The sequence below is a fragment of the Bombus flavifrons genome, chromosome 5, assembly GCF_040668555.2.
Source record: "Bombus flavifrons isolate JBK064 chromosome 5, iyBomFlav1_principal, whole genome shotgun sequence".
Taxonomy (NCBI): Eukaryota; Metazoa; Arthropoda; class Insecta; order Hymenoptera; family Apidae; genus Bombus; species Bombus flavifrons.
In genome coordinates, this window is record NC_138446.1 from 13,330,818 (window position 1) to 13,344,026 (window position 13,209).

Below are 13,209 nucleotides of genomic sequence, written 5' to 3' on the forward strand. Positions count from 1 at the left end.
TTTTATATGTTACTATTAGACTGATTTGTAAGAAATTTAAATGCGCAAAAATAATTAGAATGTACTCGTTATGATATTTAAAAGCTCTGTTTTGAATTCTATTTCATTAGTTGTGTGTATAAAAATACAAACTTGCATGAACATCCGCAGTCCGGTGATCACTTTTGTTATTAAGTAGGTGTGAAATATGTTTGAGAACACCTGGAGATTATTGGGCGTTGAACTTTGTTATTGCTCGATCATGGAAACCCTAAAAGTCATGGACCTTGGAGTTTCCAAATCAGCAAGCTCGTAATACCCTCGAGAACATCTAAGAGTCATGGAACCAATTTCAGGACTGGCCTCAGACCACATGATATTCTATTATACAAACTTTGATATTTCACAAACTTTGCGTGATTCGAGGTGGATCTCGAGTGATCGTTAAATACAAGATCCTACAATTTTGGACAAGTTCCACGTTTCTCAGTTCATGAAGGTCGAAATTTTACGACATGTAGATGGTCTTAACGTACTTAAATACGTTCTAGTTTTAGAGATTCGACGGGAATTTCGAGATTCTACGTCCCTTGGCTGGTTTTAATATATCCTAAGTCTGGTTGATTAAAGAGCTCGATATCCTTCGTTCATAGAATGATGTTACACGAGTTCTACCTTTAATTATTCATAAAGATAGATGATCTTGAGTATATTCTTCGTGGAGTTCAAGATTTACGTGTTAATCTGTAATAAAACTCAAGATTTTACAATCTGTTGCTAGTCTTCGTACAAATAGGCCCTTCCTGCTTTTCAAGATGAATCCTTACGTCTTTAAGATAGAAGTCTAGATCTGTTCCACAATTCCGATTGTTCTGCTTACTAACGATCATCAATCTATAATCGGCTTTCTAAAAGCTCATAATGAGAAGATAACACTGCGTACAGTTTGAAATACTTACTTACTTACTTAGAGAAACTGACGCATAGATTATGGTTGTCGTTTCATTTAGTTTTATCTTAAGCTCGCGAGACTCTGTGCTCTCTCATACCACGACGAAATGGAAGTAACAGCTCGATACAATTTTGCACTGTAATATATTATTTACTAAATTCTATCTCATACTTTTCTCTCTCTTTCGATAAATACAATTTCAATTTTGGAGCTGCCTCAAATTTCCACGTGACAGATCAAGACACAGAAAGTTCTAGTATTTGAGCTTGTAACTTGCGGCTAATTAAACAGCCTTGCTTCTCACCGTACAAAAAGCACATATTTGTTACTTTACTTTAGCTTTAGCACTTCTCCCTCGCCTTTCTTCCATCCTTCTCTATTCTAACCTAACTTTTCCCTTACTTTTCCTCCATTCTTTTGTATTCTAAGCTAACTTTTTGATGTTCTTTTAGCCTCTTTCCCCGCGTTTCTTTCGCCTTCTTCCCTTTTCACCCTCTTTTTTCTACACGCTGGCCCCTTCCATTCGCATTTTTCATCCGTTTCTCCTGGCTAGCTTCTTTGAAATTTCCCTCTGGTTTTGCAGAGGATTCCTTGCAACCCTTCCAACTCATCCTCTATTTTTTCCACATTTCTGTCCGCTTCCTGCTTGCTCGCGGTGTATTTAGTTTTTTTCCCTCCTTCTGTCTGCACTCCTTGTTTCCTTTTTTTTTTCATTTCTGTCCGATTTTTTTCTGTTGGTTTTGTTTCATGTCGGTTTTTGGCACACACACACACACCCTCTCTCTCTCTCGCTTATTTTGGCCTGTCTCTGTTCATTTTTGCGTTACAGGGTAATACGCGATTTCGACAGCAACACGGAAATCGAACATTGAAACAAGCCGATTGAAAGGTCTCGAACGAACTACCACGGGAATCGCAGTAACAGGGATACGGATGTAATAAAATAGAAACTGACGAAGAGGATACGGGAGATAGTAAACCGAACTGCAAAGGCAGATTGAAATGAATCAATTAATAAATTCGATGAAATGTATCGTGCCTCTCGTTCTGTCGTTTTCTGCAAACAAACTAACAGTGTGGATGTTTATCTTGAAAAATCCAGATAAATCTTATCTTTCCTCGTGATCGTACGAATTCGGTTGAAATGGGTGAGTGACGTTTGGAAAACCCATAGGTATTTGTTGAGTGAAAAAGTGTTTGCAAGCGATTGTTGGTCGAATTGAAAGAATGTTAAAGTGAATTTAGTTTATGTCCGCGTTTTATCACTTTTGTGCAACGGTTAAATGAATTTCAATAATTGTTTTATCAACGACAGAGTAAAATTATTTTTCACATTTATTCAGATATGTGTAATTTTGTGTCTACACTGGATTAGCCGCGTAGTAGTGACGCACATAAATGAGTATGAGCGTGTGTGAGAGTATGCATGCACAGTGTCTCGTAAAACAGGAGAATACAGCTGGTGAGACAAAAAGAGTGCTGAGACGCGTGCAATGTGTATCTAAGAATATCTTGTAGATCACATATTGAATAAATATGAAACTATTTTAATATCATTTCTACACGTAACGTGAGTGTTCCCATACATTTATTTTGGCGACTAAGATCCACAATCTTTAACAACGTTATACATATCATATTATCACATATTGGTCCCATTACCTTTTACAAGTAATTCATTTTACATTAAGGTAAATAAAAATTACCGATATCTAGATAGAATCTGATATCTCGAATAAGGATCGACTATATCGAAAAGACAAAGTGAAATCCTTTAAACTTCAATTCCAACTAATACGTGCGAAATGCATTCGACAAATGCAGTACTACGTATAGAGGACTTGGAAAGTCTTGGAATAAACGCTTCGTACTAAAGCCATTTCTGTTCCAATCAAATATTTCAAGATAAATCCTCGTTCGACGAACAAAATAGCGTTATATGAGGATCGATAAATCCGATTCTACTTCGACTTTTCGTTCGAGCCTCGATAAAGATGTATTTGATTTTGATTGGAATTCAGAAAACGCCTGAAATTGGCGAGAACACGGTCCAAGTTTCAGTAGATGGCACAAGTTTCGAATATCTTCGGTTTCCCAAAACTTTTCTATTATATTTTTCTGTGTGAAAACTGCCGCGGTGGAGGATGGTGTCAGAGAAAGTTCCTGTTTATCCAACGAAAGAAAGCCCGAAGTAACGACTCGGATGTAAATAGCCGGTATTTAAACAGAGAATATCTTTCTGATATTAAATCGGGTTTTCATATTAATTAATTCTTCGACTGTCGTGGAACGAGGACTTTCAAAGATAGAGATTTAAGTTTTATTAAAAAAAAGAACAAAGTTTCTGAGACGAGACTAAACGAGTATATACGTGTTCTTAAATAAAATTAATGTAAAAGCTGTAAGTTCTATTTGCTAGAAAGTATCGAAGAACGAATTGCATATATCTTATGTAGTTTTATTGCGATTTATTTTATTTAGATTTGTAATTCTTTATCCTTTATATTGCTTACTCGATGGAGTTTCACAATTCTCTGTACAACTTTTTTATTTCACCCAAGTTCTAAAAATAATAAAGAGGGACGAATAGATAGAATCATCGAATACAAACGTAATAAAGATTAGTCAAAATTAGAATGAGACTGGGAAAAAACAATAATCAATAGCTTCATTTTGGTTAATACCTACAAATATATATGACATAATATAAAGTAGTATCTATAAAGTATCTAGACATAGCCAGCTCATACTTGTTCAAATTTACAAGCAAGATCCATGATGGGAAATTTCAATTCATCGATGTAAAGAATTCCTCCCTTTTTTTGCCTGATAATATATAATACGAAAAAGAAACATTTATTGCCCGAAATTATTTACAAAAATGAATCTCATCTGTTTCATGAAAAAACTGGCCTCTTTCACACCAAAAGTTATTTCAAACAATTAAATCATCAAAGATCTGTATATATAACTTCACACATTACACCACCAAATTAAAACAGCAGCAAAATTATAGCACGGAAAAAGGTCTCCTTTATCCAACGCACTTTATGAATCATAAGAGAAAGCGTTTCCCATTGTTTCAACCCCGCTATGCCTCTACACCACCACGCGACAGACATTGTTCCGGGAAATAATAAAATCCCTTTGGTCGTCTAGCGTCTAGTTCGCTCTTCGTTTTGCATCGCGATCCAGTTACCCGTATTTCACCTGACAAATATTAATCTCGGAAGTGGTAAAAGGGTCGACCACCCCCGTTTACTCCCTTCACCCCGGTGCCCGGGTCTAGAAACTCTCGTGCATCCATCGAACGGAACGATATTATCGAGAAATTGGAAGTTACGGCCGTACGAAAATGAAAGGCGAGGCATTCCGAATGGACTCGAACGCGTATCGCCCGCCGATCTAATTACCAATGGACGAATTCGATCGCGAGAATTCGGTTCATTACCTTTCACGGTAATTTAAATTCAGTTCCTGGTTACAGGGAATGAAAAGAAAAAAGGAAAGAAGGGATTAATCTCGGGAATGAATCAAACGAAATTCTACGAACGAGCCCCCAATTAATTTCCGTCTTAGCATCCGTAAAATAGCATCAAGGTTGCCTAATTGTAGGTAACAATGAGTAATAGTTGCAAGAAGCGATAAAGGTATATTATAATTAATTAATTATACCAGTATTGAATTTATAATTAAAGAAGTAGTTAATCTATAATTGCACAAGTATGGAAATTATTATATGTATTTCGATAATCGATAACTGTGTTTGCACTGGGCAAAACAGATTATAAGTCTAAGTAATAGTACATATTGTATTATCAAAACTCAACCTTAGAGGGGTTAGTCGAGATGCTCGTGATAAAAACGACTTGCCAAATTTGTTTACTTTTTAAAAATGAGAAGTAATCAGAAGCTGAAGTCACAACACGGTGAAATGGATATAAAAGCTGGTCTATACGTTGATTTATTTTCGAACGAAAACTAGTCGCTTCTATAAAGATCCTTGTTACGAGGTTCACAACTTCCTGATTTAATTAGATATAAATCTTCTGCGATTTTATTATAGACACACTTATAATTAATACTTATAATTAATGATTAATATAATTAATAAAATATATTGGAAAGAAATAAAAAATGTTAAAGTATTTTTTATTTTCCTACGGAAAGAAAAACGCGGACAATGACTGCTTTTGTTAACAATTCTTTAATTCGTTAATACGTTATTCTGCATATAAAAGTCCTCTTATATTTACGTCTCTAAATAAGAAACGTTATAACTGACTACTCCCCACTGTTAAAAACGAATAGAGTCAGTCGTGAGAGACAGAAAAAGAAGAAACATATAATATGTCCGTACGAATTCGTTGTCCAACGCCTCATAAGGGACAGAGATCGACTGGTCGGCCACATTGGGAGTGGGAAACCTTTTTACGCGGCTGTTTCGCATGAGAACGGTAACGGAACACGATTTACGAGTGGAAAATAGAGGCACCAGCGAAAAGCTTTTAGTCCTTCGTACGTCAGCAAATATGTGACTAACCCGAAGCTCGGGGGTGCACGGACCCGCTTTCATCCACCTGTGTAATCGTTCCCTCTGCGCGTCCCTTGACCATTCTAACCGTCGTTCCTTCCGTGTTCCACCGAAATCATATCCTAACCTTTCGCTCTCATCTGTGCCTTTCACTTTGTTTTCCACCCTTTCCGTTCGATCTCTCCTTTGTCACTGCCGATGAGCATCAAATAAGCTTTAGAAGTTGTCTTATCGGTGCAAGATTTCTGGATGATTAAGTTTAGTAATGGAATTTGACAAAGAGAACATATTTTCTGACGAAAATAACATATTTTAACGATTCTACGCGTCTACTTGTTCTTGGAATTAGTTGTGTTTCATTTTATGTCGCTATTCGTAATAAAGCATATCTCGATAAAGATCGTAATGGGTAAAAAGGTTTTTGAAAAATATAAATAAGCTAGTGCAAAACGCTTCGAAAAATTCTATAAAACGTTTTCCATGTGTTCATACACGCTTCCGACAGGTAATCGCGATTAATTAACATTTAAACACTGGCTTTTAAATCATAAGTCAACATTTTGCACGGGATTACGCGAAGTAACGTTAAAAGGAAATTAACGTGGAAAACGCGACAATTATCTCATCGGTGAACGACTGTTGAAGCGTTATTACCGATATATGAGCGCCGGAGGCAGTGAAACGAGCAATTTCTACTTTCATCGCGACTTTCATTTCTGGCTTTTCGTGGCTAGACGACCGCTGAATTTCGAGAAGTTCCGTCCCAAAGGAAATTCCACGATTTTCGACCAACTTTCTTAACCACTTCCTCTGCAAGGATCGTAGATTTATGAGATGTTATCAAATAATGTTTCACCTCGAGCGTCGTCCTGGAATGATACGATTTAATTATTAACGCGTGGACCAGCCAAGGAAACTTTGATGAAATTTCAAGCGAATATTTGCGCAAGCTGACTGAATTTAAGATTATATTAATACACGGAATAATAGAAGAAATTATCGAAAACCGCGACGATTCTGGATGAGGGAGAAATTTCATTTATCTATATGTATAAATATGATTGAAAACGTTGTTGTAATATCGAATATAGAAACTCTTTATAACGTAAGATTTCATTAAGATAATTTCATTTAGATCGTCTCAAAAGCTTCTCTCGTTTTATAAGAAAATAATAGACGCATAATATTTTTTGTTTTTATTATTTTACTGAATTACGTACGGTCCATTTTGTTTCAATAGAACAATGTTGAAATTTCTCCATAATAAAGCAAAAAATGTTGCGCATCTATTATTTTGTTATGAAACCTTTGGGACAACTTAATAGTTCTTAAAGGCTTTCCAATCTTTTAATAATTGTGCAGGTTTACCTAAGTTTTTATTAACTTGCTTATGAACGGGAATGTACGCATGTACACGTTCTCTGTAATATATCTCTCGTGAAATATATCAAATAAATCAATCATACAAAATTCAAGTTCTAAAAACACCGCTACCATCACGATAGAAGTCATAAATCCAAGCGTAGCTCGAGGTTTGAGCGTTAAAATAGGGAACATTTAACGCAACACGTAGAGGATTAACAGAATGTGGTGAGAAAATCGGAGGCAACGATTTGTCGACGGATCGTTCCACGGTTGTTTTTTCGTTAAAACGCCGACAAGTACAGCCGTGGAACGCGTGAAATTGGTAGTTTCGTCGTACGAACGACAGCTTTTCGAACGAAAGCCGGAACGAGATTTCCTTTTTTTCCTCTTCTCCAAATGATTTCCAATTGAAAAACTCTTCTGGCTAGCCAGCCAGCCAGTCAGTCAGAGTCGGCCGTCTTGTCGATCGAAAAGTCGCGAATAAATTCAACGAAGCATAACGTCCGACGAAATCGAAAAAGGGAACACGTTCAATTTGTGAAGAAGGGAAAAGAAGGGAAAAATAACAATTACCGGGAAAGAAGGAAGCGACGCGTACGGGACCTCGTTCCGGCAATTATTTCCTCGAAAAGAACCGGCTGCTTTATTAAATCGCGCAATTTTTCATCTCCCGGCTGGTGTACGTTCATCTCTTCCCTTCCTCAACGAGGAACCGTCCACCAAGGGATAGATAAATAGCGAGATAATGTCCGTAGAATGAGACAGCAAGAGTAGAATTAACGTTTTCCTTCGTCCGTGATTTTTTGCAGCCGCACACCCGCGACATTTTGTCCTCCATTTTTCTTCGATTTTCTTCTTTTTTTTTGTTTACAAATGTTCTTCTTTTTCTTTTTTAAGATACATTCCATTTGTACTTCTGAAACTCTACTTTTTATTTGGACTACGTAACTAGTCTGACCCAAGTCCATTTTGTTTTGAGTTTTCACTGCTTAAGTATAACATTGCCTTAGAGAAATTCCTCCTTTCTTCGTCCCCTTTTTTTTCTTCGTTTCTTTCCTTTTCATCCGTCCATTACACCTATCTTCCTTCTTTCTTCCCTTTTTGTCCCTCTTCCTTTCCTCCTTTTTCTTCCTTCTTATTCTTCTCTTTAGCTGTACTATTCTTTCCACACTGTCTTCGTGTTTGTATCTTCGCAAACATCATCTACGTTTGAAATACTTAGTTCATAAAAGGCATGGAACATACACAGAGACAGTAAAATTGCATTGAATGCTAAAACCGAATATTTAAAAATTAATAATATCCATAGTATTTATAGTATCTGTAATGTTTATTGAGACCTAACATCGATTTCGAGTTATGTAATTTTGAGGAGAATAACAGGATTAATTTTACCCTTCTAATTATACCTGCAAATGCCTTATACATACAAGAAGCCAAATTGCAGGAATCGAATAAATATTCCTAGAACAGGTATCAATGGAGAAATGTCAATATTTTTCTGCATCTTCATTGTTCTTCGTCATAATGCTAATTCTTCGTTTAATTGCCTGCGCAAAGGAGCCATATAAAGTAGTGGTAACGCAATACACTTGGTCATCGCGGACATACGTACACTTATAAACATGCCAGACTGTATCAATAAAGTTTCGTTTTACAGGATAGAGTGGCCTGCTATAAAGGTAGGTTTCCACCAGCTCTCATCGCGTCTCGCGTTTCGCATCTACTTCCTCCGATATGTATTCACGTTTGCATATGCATCAGTGTCGATCACGAAACCTTGGAATAGTTCCGCCCGTTCATTATCATCCGGTAATAATATTCTAGATTGGCAGCTGTTAATACTTCCAATTCCCATTGCTTCACTCTGTTTCATCGCTGTTTTTTTTTTACACACACACGCTAGTAAAAATTGAAATTGCTCTTTCAATGCTATGTATACTCTCGGCTAAAGTTCTCGGCTAAAAGTTCGGACTGTGATTTACAGAAACTAGGAATTTCTAAAAAAATCCATCTCAGAATTCTGTTAGCTTAGAAAATTCTTTTGTAAAAACTTTACCATAACGGCATATTTTGCAATATTTATTTCGCATTAATAATAAAATTGTCAGATTAATAATTTCAAAATTGATGTTGCGTATGTCAGCGGTCATTTTTCCATAGATCTTTTACTATCAAGTTTTTCAAGCGCCCAAAGAAGGAGAAAACTAACGTTCTTTAAAATTTCCTAAATTTTATAAGATATGTAATGATTCGAAGATTCCAAACAAGAAACGTAACGTCTCCCATTTCGTTTTAATTCAATGTTGAATGGCGCGCAATGAGTGAAACGCATTAAGGCGAACATTAAAGCGACCGGCATCCGAATATCGGTGGTAGAAAATTAAACCAAGGAACGAAATCGTTTGCAAGAAATCTCCGGCGAGAAGCTGATAACCGACCTTCCTAAATTCCCTCTTACCCAGTTTCATCCCCGATTACTCTGTTTCCCCTGTTGGGTACTCTGGGGAGAACGATTCAAGAGCGGCTAACCAGAAATCCATACGCAAATGTAGTCCAATGCCGCGATCAACCATGCCAAATGGCCTTTCCTATTAATTTGCGTTGTTCATTTGTTTTAGAGAATTACGAGCCACTTTTCTTTTCTATGTAAATCCTGGGACGTACTTTTGTATAGAAATTTTAGGCTACATACGACAGCAGTCTTATAACAGCAATTGATCACATTTTTAAGAAATATCTCTACACGATGTTACATAAAAACGAATCTTTAAATATTCACTCAATAGCGTTATTTTTTGTGATCTTTCTTGATTCATCGATTTTTTACGAATCGGTACATTAATAAATAGAGACTCAAGTTAAACGTTAAGAAAGAAGTATAGAATCATTTAGGACGAGCCACAGGAAGAACGAGATTCTAAAACATAAATAAATTGTTTGAAACATGAAAAACCGAATGGCAGATTGTACTATTACGGATTTATTGAAAAATTATTTGACATGGTTCTTGGAAAAACTCTTCCTATCGAGAAGGCAATAGATACAAAATATTCATCTAATAGAATGTAGAACGACTGGCTTGTAATTTATGAAATCCATTTGTATAGATTTTTGTTCTACTACGAAGATTGTTATGTTGCTATTTGTAAAAAAATAAGAACTTTTCAGAATTGGAATTGTCGAATTATTCGCATAAGTGAAGTTCTATGCCAATATGATTGTGATTGAATGGCCTTAAAAACGAGTAACACAGAGAATAGAAATTATCGCACACGATGCAACAGTAAGGCCAAGGATAAGCTATCGAAATTTTTTCGTATCGCACATTCTTCTTGGTACATTAACTTACAAACGTTCGTACGAACGGCGATATCTCGCGTAACAAATGGTTCGCTCGTGGAAACAGATAAACTCGAAGAAAAGTTGGATCGCGAGAATTACAAGGAAATCTCGTAGTCTTGTATATTATCGTGAGTCTCATTACCGGATTCCTGCAAATTCGTAGCAGCATCTTCCTTTAAGCTCGCAACGAGGAATCTTTTTTCCGTATTGGAACTCTTTAAGTTACTGAAGTAACTTTAATTTTCAATTCGCAGATCTTCGACTAATTCGAATCGCAGATTACTCCGAGAGAAAAATCTTACTGGTAATTAATATACTTCTCCACAGTCGTTTGTAACAAATATTTAATTTCAAGAAATATAATTCAAAACATTTCAGAGATTCAAAAAATTCGTAAACTTGGAAATTCCAACAATTGACAAAATAGAAACGAAATCCTTGGAACTCCCTCTAGAAACCATTATTAGCCTCTAAAGTAGTAATTAAATTCGCAAATATATTACGCAATTTCTATCACACGTTCTTCATTATCTCATCTACCTGTAATACAGACATCCACGTATACTTATCGAATATCGATACAATATGATACGGACGTGTATGACCCATGCATATCAAATGTAGGCAAACAATTTCCACGTTTTACGCGAAAGACTGTAACAGCGCGAGGTCGAGCCTGAATCACAGATACCCCGTGTTCGAATTAATTTCTCTGTCAGCAAAATTGGAGAAATCGCAAATAGCGCGACACGCAGATGCCCAGACAGCGGGTTGGCGTTGCTCCCGACATCGGAGCCGAATGTCGGCTGAGCCGAAGCAGAGATTCCGTGAGTTCTTCGCGGCTGTTTACACGAGATATGGGTATCACTGGGCATTAACTGGGGCGGTGGCTGTGCTCGGATATTAATTTTCGAGACGCGTCTAATCTCGCATAATATGCACGTGATTAAATAGCGCGACGCCGCCTCCTACGCTCTATTCGTCCTTTCCCTGCGTCGTGTCGTGCCTTTTTGTCTTCCACCGTCGTCTCTTAACCGTTTGTTCCTCTTGTATCCCACCGAGAGTTCCGTCGCGTTTAGTCTAACGCGTTTTCAGGTAAGGAGGGTTTCAGGTTCGAAATGGTTGCTCGTTGCTTGAATGTTCGTCATGCAAGTGCGTGAGGAATTATGTATTATACCATGCGAAGAGAAATTCTAGAATAGGTGAGCCTTAGCGAGAAGGAAGATTTTGATTCGAAGGTGAATGTGTTTGAAATTTGTAGAAAATGATGTAGGTATACCGTATTCGTTACCTTCAAGTTCGGATAAGTTCTTTAACAAAATTATTTTTCTCCTTGTTTTATGGAAAAATCGTTAGAGAGGTATAATCTGTTAATTGTTATTTGGAAATTCGAAGAATAATATGTTTCACGTATAATCTTTCGTGTATTTGAATTGTTACACGTCATACATGTAATAGACGAAGATAGATATTACTTACTTTACGACTTTGTATTATTTATATTTTTAGTAGCGAATTTACGATGCAATTTACTATCGAAGAAAATTCTCAACATACATCGATTCATATTTATTTCAACGGAAGATTTGGTATCTACTTCAAAGAAAATATTGATCCTGATGGCTAATGGCTTACACCTACCAAGTCACCCGATACAAAGCCATAAATCTTGATATTCCTAGGAAGATAAGGAAAATGGATCGAAAAAGTTGTCACCAATTTTCCATCGAATTTTCAATAACACAAAGCCACCTGACTTTACATCAAATATCTGAAAACGTCGCAGGCATTTTTCATAGTGTGAGACAATCTCTCCTTTGCTTCTCGACGTCCCATTTATCAAACGCGTAGACATACGCTATAGGTTATTTCGAGTTAACCCATCAGTGATTATGATTGTCGCTGAAGACTTGAATCAAGGTTTTCGTCGTATAATATGAAATCTTTAATGCAATTTTGTTACCCTTGGTTTTTGTCTTATCTCGAGCCATCTCCCTCGCTTCAAGTGTACCACGAATTCAGAACCAGGTTGTAATTCCGTAACTATGTAATTTCTCGTTACTCAACATTAAAATTATACAATATGCATATAATGTAACAAAATAATATCACGAATATATCGAAAAAATGCGTACGAGTTAGAAACAATCGAGGCATCGTAACCGACGATCCGCTATTGAAGGGTTAATAACATTGGAAAAATCGATTGGTTCGACGAGGCATGATACAAATTGACGAGGCAACGCGGATAAAAAAATATGAATCGTCGAATTTCCACGTACGCGTGGCGATCGACGACGCGCGCCGAGCCGATTTTCGTTGGAAAACTCGCGCAATCCCCGTTGCGCCATTAATTTTAACGATTCGATCTCGCTGCATGGAAATAAAATTACACGGCCGTGCAATAATCCGGGCCGTGGAAAGGGAGAGAGATCACGCGTCGCAAACACGGCCCTGATTGATACCTGACGCGAAAATTTCGCGTTTACATCGCGAATGCGATTACCTGTGCTGGATGTCGGTTCGAGAACCGTCTACACGTCATGGGATTGCACACGCACGACATTAAACTTGTAAATAGAATTATAGAATCGCCGGAATATTACGGTCGGTAACATCTGAAACGATTGTGCTACGCGATTACGTCGCGGGATGAAATTTTCGCCAAGCGAACGCCCGGAAGAAACGAATTCCCGACGGAGACGCGAAGGATGCAAACTTTTCGGTCACGATTTGTCTAGTGACTTTCTGTCGCTGCCAAGAAATCCTCCGCCGAAGAAATGCACGAGGAAACGCGACGTGCGTTTCTTAGCGAAGCAAGCGGGCTTCCCAAGCTTCCTACTGTTGTCTGCTGACTTAATATCGAGGATTACCCACTGGTGAGTATCGGGTTTTGTGTACGGTGGTGTTTATGGAGTGATGTGTGAGATTTGAGACACAGTGGCTTGCGAAAGTATTGGAACATTTCTAGAAATTTTGTATGTATATATTATACAAAATATTCTAAATCCCATTTACGATGTAACGAAACGTG

The 13,209-nt window shown here is 37.2% G+C and overlaps 1 long non-coding RNA gene across 3 annotated transcripts in view; it reads right to left on the bottom strand.

The window, feature by feature from the left end:
• The window catches only part of LOC138179605 (uncharacterized), a 78,043-nt gene that overhangs the window by 57,766 nt on the left and 7,068 nt on the right, over positions 1–13,209 (bottom strand). Inside the window, exon 3 of one of the 3 annotated variants that reach the window (XR_011173086.1) lies at positions 5,156–6,334. The exons of the other annotated variants lie outside the window; for them this stretch is intronic. This is a non-coding gene — a long non-coding RNA (uncharacterized LOC138179605). Of the gene's footprint in view, positions 1–5,155; positions 6,335–13,209 lie in introns of those variants that run through there. 3 annotated transcript variants of the gene reach the window in all.